The sequence below is a fragment of the Leopardus geoffroyi genome, chromosome A1 (assembly GCF_018350155.1).
Source record: "Leopardus geoffroyi isolate Oge1 chromosome A1, O.geoffroyi_Oge1_pat1.0, whole genome shotgun sequence".
Taxonomy (NCBI): domain Eukaryota; kingdom Metazoa; phylum Chordata; class Mammalia; order Carnivora; family Felidae; genus Leopardus; species Leopardus geoffroyi.
This window is the reverse complement of record NC_059326.1, coordinates 147,813,019-147,820,960: the sequence shown is the minus strand read 5'-3', so window position 1 is coordinate 147,820,960 and position 7,942 is coordinate 147,813,019.

Below are 7,942 nucleotides of genomic sequence, written 5' to 3'. Positions count from 1 at the left end.
AAATTACTTTTGTAAATGTTCTACTTCTTGTTTCCTAGAACTTGTCTTTTTTGTATGTTCCTGCCAGACCTATCATCCCCTCTCCACAAAAAACCCTCACATCTTAGATTTCTGATATGAACTGCTTGGATATAAGACCATATTTCATTAATCTTTGATTTGCAATTATAGAAAAATTCATGAATGAGCTACACTATCATGAAATGTTTACTAAATGAATGAGTTCAGTAGGTTAAGTAGGCAGAAATGTGGGATGCTAAAATGTATACACAATTTTCAGGAGGTCAAAGCTTTTTAAATTAATAATGACTGGGACATTTGTATTGTTAATTTTAATTTTTAAAATTGTTTTTTTAAAGAAAATCTTAAATCTATGCACAGTATAGTTAGATATTTGATCAGTTTATTATACTGTTTTGATCTCCAACTTAATGTTACTCACTTTCGTAAAAAGATCTTTGTTCTATATTGATGGTTTCTACCTATTACGTTAAATTCAGGCATAGTTTTGTAATCCTTCACCATCTGAGAATGGTTTCATATGTTTGGTTTATTTCCAAAGTATTTGGTTTAATGACAAATTGAGTAATGGAAAGGGGGAAGTGGAGGAGAAATAGAATGAGATAAAAGGAAGCCTAGAGGAAAGGCTACACAAAGAAGAACCTATCTAGAACATGGCCCTTTGTTTGAAAATAAGATGAGGACAGGTGAATATGTAGGCAGTATGAATGAATATGAATTGATACTACAAGGGACATTGTGGAGAGGGAAGAGATAAGCAGTAAATTAAGGACATGTTTATTAATGTTAAGAGAGATTAGTGGGTTTTTTTACTTTTGTTTTCTTTGTAGGCATGCATGATCTAAATGTATTTGCAAAGAAAGAACAGGAAAAAGATGTTGGAGTGGGAAGTTAAAGATAGACTTGTAAAAAGGGAAACCTAAAGATACCAGGCTTTGGAGGGATGAGGTGTGTGTATGTGCATGAGTATGTGTGTAAAAGTAGGAACCAGGGAAGAGAACCATTTTAGAACACAGAATGAGGGAATCACCTTGAATAGGAGATTTGAGAAACAAGACTAAGAAACCTTTTTATTTATTTGACAACAGTTACTTTTGCTATGAAAAACTGATGAAATAGAATCATCTTGGTTCCATTCCATTATGATTACTCCAACATTTGCCTATAATTCACCCATACATGAATGTAATCAACGTGCTTAACTATGGATCAATCCATATTTTATTGGAGCTATTTTATCATCCTTAAATTTTAAAATCATTTCATATAGTCAGCTTTCCAAAATTAACCACCAAAAATGATCTGAGAGAGATTAGGTCTACAATGTAGTGACAGGGGACTTGGTACTAATAAACTGGGGGCATGTTCCTTTATTATTAGGAGAATAGAGTATCTAATTTTAAGACCTATTATAAAACTACAAAACTCAACAGAGTGTGAAATTGCTTTAAGAAGGAACAATAAGACCAAGGTAACAAAACAGGCGATGCAGAAACAAACTGACATGTAATCAGTTGATTTTCAACAAAGGTGCCAATGTAATTCAAAGATTAAGGAAAATTACATTTCATTTTCACACCTGGATATTCCTAAAGAAATAAATGAACCTTAAGCCCTACCTCACACCATATACTTTGAGACGAATCATAGATACAAATGTGAAGAATACAGCTCTAAAGTTTCTAAAAGAAACAGCATAACTTTACAACCTTCAAGGTAGGAAAGATACCTTAGAGGATGCTTAAAAGAAAAAAAAATGATTACCTTTTAAATTTTTTATGTTCATAAAAAACACCATGGAGGAAAATGCAAATGCAAACTACAAATGGAAGAAAACAACCATGGTACATATATCTGACATTGTAATAATTATATCAGGGTATATAAAGAACTCTTACAAATCCTTAATAAAAAAGCTCAACAGGGGCTCCTGGGTGGTGCAGTCGGTTGAGCGTCCGACTTCAGCCAGGTCACGATCTCGCGGTCCGTGAGTTCGAGCCCCGCGTCGGGCTCTGGGCTGATGGCTCGGAGCCTGGAGCCTGTTTCCGATTCTGTGTCTCCCTCTCTCTCTGCCCCTCCCCTGTTCATGCTCTGTCTCTCTCTGTCCCAAAAATAAATAAACGTTGAAAAAAAATTAAAAAAAAAAAATAAAAAAATAAAAAAGCTCAACAAACCCCACAAAGGACAAAAGATGTAAACACACTTCAAAAACCTACAAATGATCAATAAACACATGAAAAGTTCTCAGAATTATTAGTCATCAAGAAAATGGAAGTTAAAGCTATAAAATGCTCTGTGAAATTTTTTTTAATAAATATAAACATACCTGTGACTCACCAATTATAATCTTATTACTTACCTGAGAAATGGGGAAAATTCACAAAGAAGTTCATAACAGCTTTATTAGTAATGTTCAAAAGTAGGAAACAACCCAAATAACTAGTAACAGGAGAATGATCAACTAATTTTATTATATAATTTATTACTTCTTAGCAATAAAAAAGAATAAACTGATAAAACAGCATGAAGGACATTAAAAGCATTGTGTTGACAAAAACTAGAAACAAAAATTATATGTGGTTTATATTTATGAAGCTCTAGAATAAGTGGAACTAATGTATGTTGTAAGAAAACAGTAATGGTTTATGGAGCAAAGGTTGTGAGGATTAACTGAAAAACAGCTGGAAAGAACCTTCTGGGGTTATGGAAATAAGCTACCCTTAAGTGGGAAATTGAGACATCAGCTTTTGAAAATTCCATGTGAGTGTGCTGGAATGAAAATTAGATCAAAGGAGATTTGATCTATTTTTCTGTTGGTATGATGCATTACTATAACCTTTGAGATTAAAACACTATCTAATCTTGCTGTGAAAACTGTATCACTTCATATAGGGTTGTGATGGATTATTGCATAAGAAAACCATTATTTTTCTAAATGGAGGTACTTGAGAACAAAAACATGTGTTTGAGCATAATTATGATAATGAACTAATTATTATATGAAACTCTTCATATGCATCTATGTATACACATATGTATACATATATATTTTTAATCTTTGTATAAAAAGATATACATACATATAAAACTATGTTAAATCAAGGAACTTCTTTGTGTCTGAGGTGTGATGATGATATGGGAGTATAAGCAAAAATGCATCAGGAATGTTAGTTAATATAATGAAGTAAGATTGATGACACCAAATTGAAGATATACATATGATTTACTCATTTATGAAAACCTGTGCAAACATATACTTAAGAGCTTCATGGAGAGGGTCGACCATTGATCCAAATAAGAACTTAGTAGGTAAATTAAAAAGTGAGATGTATTGGGGAGTGGGCTATTCCTTTTATCTGAAAATACTTTCTTGCTTTTTTATTTACCGATATGGCTTCTTAAAATGAACTTTGTTGAATTGTATACCCATTCTTTAGGCCCTTTTGCCCCCTGAATTAAGAAATTTGTTTATTATTCAAACTGGCCCATCTCTATATGCTTTAAATAATCATTTAAAAGAAGTTTTATCTAGTTGAAATATTTTACAGTAATGAACTACTGTGAAAGGATAGTTTAAAAAACAAACCTCTCTTTAAGACCATCCGCTGAGGTTAATTTTCAGACTCCAAAATTAAACCGCTTCCTCTCAGCTTTCCATTAGCAAGCAATATATAATGCTTTGTAGCAATTACATTTCATATGAAAGAAAAAAAATGTCCCTTTGGTGAATAAAGTAAATATAGACTTCATATCAAATGCTATATTGACAGCAGTACAAAGTTTATCAGCAAAAAGGAGAAAGTTTTGTTCCCAATATGCAGCAAATCTTATACTTCACTGTTTAAATCCCAAGATTTAGTAGCATGAAAAGTATAAAACTCCATGTAAATGAGGATGGAATGGAAACTCTCCTAATGCTTTAAACCCAAAATTAAGCATGGCCATCCCTCTTGTAGAGTCTCTCTTTTGGTAAACTAATTCCCTACGTGTAATAAATCTCACTTTCTTAGGAAGTTTGATACTATGTCTCTTCAATGGTTCTCTACTCTCTACTTTGCCCTATTGGAATGATGTTACTGGTTTTAGACCCCCTTCTTATTTACAGCTCATTAATGGGAGGGTCTGTGTCTGTTTTTGTTACTTTGGTTTTTGAGTCCTCACATAGCTGCCACTTAATACATGTTTAATAAACCTTGAAAACAAGATAGGCAACAAAAATAAAACTCCCTACATTCCCAGCACCACAAACACATACACTATTAGGAGCTAATAGAAATGGCTGCCTAAAAATTATGAGCAAAACTTAGACTTGAGAGAGGAATTACCTAATGGTTTATAGTCTGTGGAGATTAGCTAGTTTTAGTTTTATGGAGATTAGCTAGTGGACTTTTGGCATTTGATAGATATGCAGATACACGAACATACATAGTACTGGGTGTAGTCTGTGTAAATGAATATTTATAAGGAAAGCCTTAAAGATTTATTCCACTTCTTCATAGATGTGACTAGATTTCTCTACTTTATGCATTGCTTGGGTTTGTCTGAATATTACTCAATTACTCAAATGTTTTGTTTTTGTCTGCCTTGGGTCCTTCAAACCTTAACTTAGATTAAGATTATAAAAAAGTTTATTTTTAAAGCTGTGCAAAGAAAATACTACATCAAAACTGTTAATATATACCTCAAACAGAATACATGCATATCTTCATTTGTCTTTCACCTCATTTATGTCAGCCTATATCTTACCGGCAAAAATTGCTTTCCAGCTCTAGACAATGTAATTTGATTGTGATGCTGTCTGGCACTTAAGTATTACAGTGTTGCTTTGGTTAAAGTAAAAGATTTGCAAAACCAGTCCAAAAACTTTATTATCGGGGCAGAACATCAATGAATTTCTTGAACATTCATCACAAACAGAATGTGTAAGAGCTGGAGAATGAATCATCCTAGATTACCTATCTAGTACTTGAGAGGCCTACCACAAAACAGCAACAGCAGAGATTAACTTGCTGGAGTTGCCAGGAAATTTACAGAGGCTGTTCTGTGGAGAAATAGAAACCCCATTTGCAAGATCTTTACCTGTGAAAGGTATCTTAAATCATAGGAAGTCTGGACATAAAAATTCTCTGAAGGTGCCCCATAGGTCAAGGCAATCTTGATAATCTTTCCAACAATCTCCCTTTTCATTGGATGTTTTTAATCTTGGAAAATGTATGTATGTTCAAATGCAGAATAGTTTGATGTAGGAAAAAAATGTTAAACTGATGTTACCCATGAGAGATTTTCATAGTCTTGGAAAGAGCCAGATAGGGGCCCTAAATTGCATGTTTTTGCCTGCAGAAGTGAGCCATGCTCAGAGATATATGTGCCTTCTCTTTCTAGTCACCAATTTTCTGCAGTCACTACTGGCAAATTGGTCTTTCTAGACACTTTAATATCTCAGTCATGGCCGATAAGTTTATACAGTAGAACTCTCAACTGGTTAAAATATCAGCCCTTCTCTATGCTGACCATCGTTCTACTTTCCACTCAGTGACTTCCTTCATGGCCATACTGTATTGACCTTGGAAGAATTGAAAGCAGCTAGCTACTCTTCAGGAGAAGATTTTGGAATTTTGGTCTCCATGTAAGCATAATAGACACCAAAACATAACCTTCCTGTTCTACCCGGTCCCAAAGACAGGCCTTTGCATCCAACACTCTCATTTGAGACTTTACGTTATACTGAGGCACTGGGGACTCAGAGAAATTAATACTGGGTCTAATCTTAAAATCCATAATTTATTAAAATTGAAAAGCAATCTATGTCTGGCAAACTGTAATTAGGAAACCAATAATTCTCATACTTACCACGTGTACTATCTTTTAAGATCTGGAATAGGGTATCCAACTCAACATTGTATAGATTAATACAAAGCATAGACTTCTACATGATGTGTTAGATATATATTATATATACATATATCTTCATTAGCATGAAAAGTAATCTTGGGAGAGCACTATTTATAAGAAAAATATGTAAAAGATATAATTCCATTTGTTTGTCTAGATCCCCAAACATAGGTGCCGGAACAGCCCCAAATCAATCACTGTGTTGGTTATGATGAAGAGGACACCATAATCTGTTGGATTCTGGTACTGTGGCTACCAGAAGTAATTTAAGAAGACCTGTTTCTTTCAGTTGTGTGTGTCCTTCTGTTATATTCCCTATGGTGCTTCTAGACACCTGGCTTATTCTGGGATTTACATTATTCACTTTCCTTTGTCATCAAACTAGGACGAGTTTTCTATTCCAAATGAAAAATGCAACACATCTATCTGGATTCTCAGCCATTGTAGCTTGTGTTTATTTCCCTAACAGGTGTCCATATTTCTATATGGTTAGAATTAGTTTTTTTTTTTTGTTTTTTTGTTTTTTTTTTTTTGGTCAGAAGCTTATACAGTATCAAATTCCATTTCTCCACTTGGGTGACTACACTTTTGCCATATGATTTGTATTTTAAATATTTAGAACATTAAACTTGACATTAATTAGTCTTGATGATTTAAATAATTCACTTTTTCTATTCTGCTGAAGAATGTTTTTTTTTCCTGTATATTTGGAAAGGCAGAGTTCTAACTACTCACTAATGAGACTTCAACCAAGTTGACCATATATCACTGGGTTGTGTCTAGGAGTGTGGGGCTTGTCAAGCACCTCTACCTCTCTTGTGGGTATAAACTTCAGAAGGTACCTGAGCAAAGGAATTAAAGACTAAGTATTATTATAAAACTGAGAAAATTTCCAAGGTAATATAAAATTCCTGACCCCACTTTGAGTTGAAGATTGAGTTTTTCTATAGTAGTTTAAGTATTACTGCTATATTATAAAAAATATGTTCATATTTAAAAATTAAGAGCTAATAATGAAACTAACGGACATAATATAGCTTTCTTTGTTCAGTTACTAATGCGAGATATTAAAGTTAACTTGTTCCTTGGGGTGCCTGGGTGGCTCATTTGGTTAAGTGTCTGATTATTAATTTCAGCTCAGGACATCATCTCATGGTTTGTAGGATCCAGCAACAAGCAGCGTTGGGGCAGAGAATCTCAAGGCTGGCTTTTCTTTCTTTCTTTTTTTTTTTTTTTTTTGGTTTTGTTTTTGTTTTGTTTAGATTTGGATAAGATTTATTGATCAGATTGTTTTAGAAAACCAGCAACAAAACACTGACAAGGTACATAAATACAGATTGGACATTTTAGGGTAAATTCACTATTTTTCCTACGTGCTCGTAGGAGACCAAATAAGGTGGAAAAGCTGTCTTGACCATATGGCATGCACACCAGACTGCAAAAGAACCACACTATTTAACAGGACTGTGGCAAATAGCTTTACAATAAGGCAAGCATCGTGTGTGGCCTAAGCACACCCTGTACAAAGAGCTAAGCCCAGGCCTGCCCTCAGAGTCTGCATGACAGGTTCCCCTTTCTTGCCTAGGTTCTTCCAGTCAAATCCTCATTGGCAGGTGCCTTTACAGGGAAATGCCTGGCGCTGTCCCTGCTCAGACTCTGTGTACAAGGAAATTCCTTCAGAGAAAGTCAGTGTGTTTCTGATACTTCCTTCAGCCTCAAGGCTGAAGGCAGACGCTTAACCGTCTGAGCCATCCAGGTGCCCCATTACATAAACAAATCCTTTAAAAAGTTCATTTATGCGAAGAACCAAACTCTAGACGTGGTTGTACAATAAACATTACTAGCAGCAGTAATCAGATCATAGGTTAACTTGGTGATCCCAAGTGTGTGCTTATTTATAATTCAAGTTTCTGAATCCCAACTTCAAGGATGTTTTTGTAATTTAAGACACAAGAGTCCTCCCACAACAAACAACATATCAAATAATCCAGTGAAGAAAAGTGGAACTCTCCTTTTAAACTAACAAATA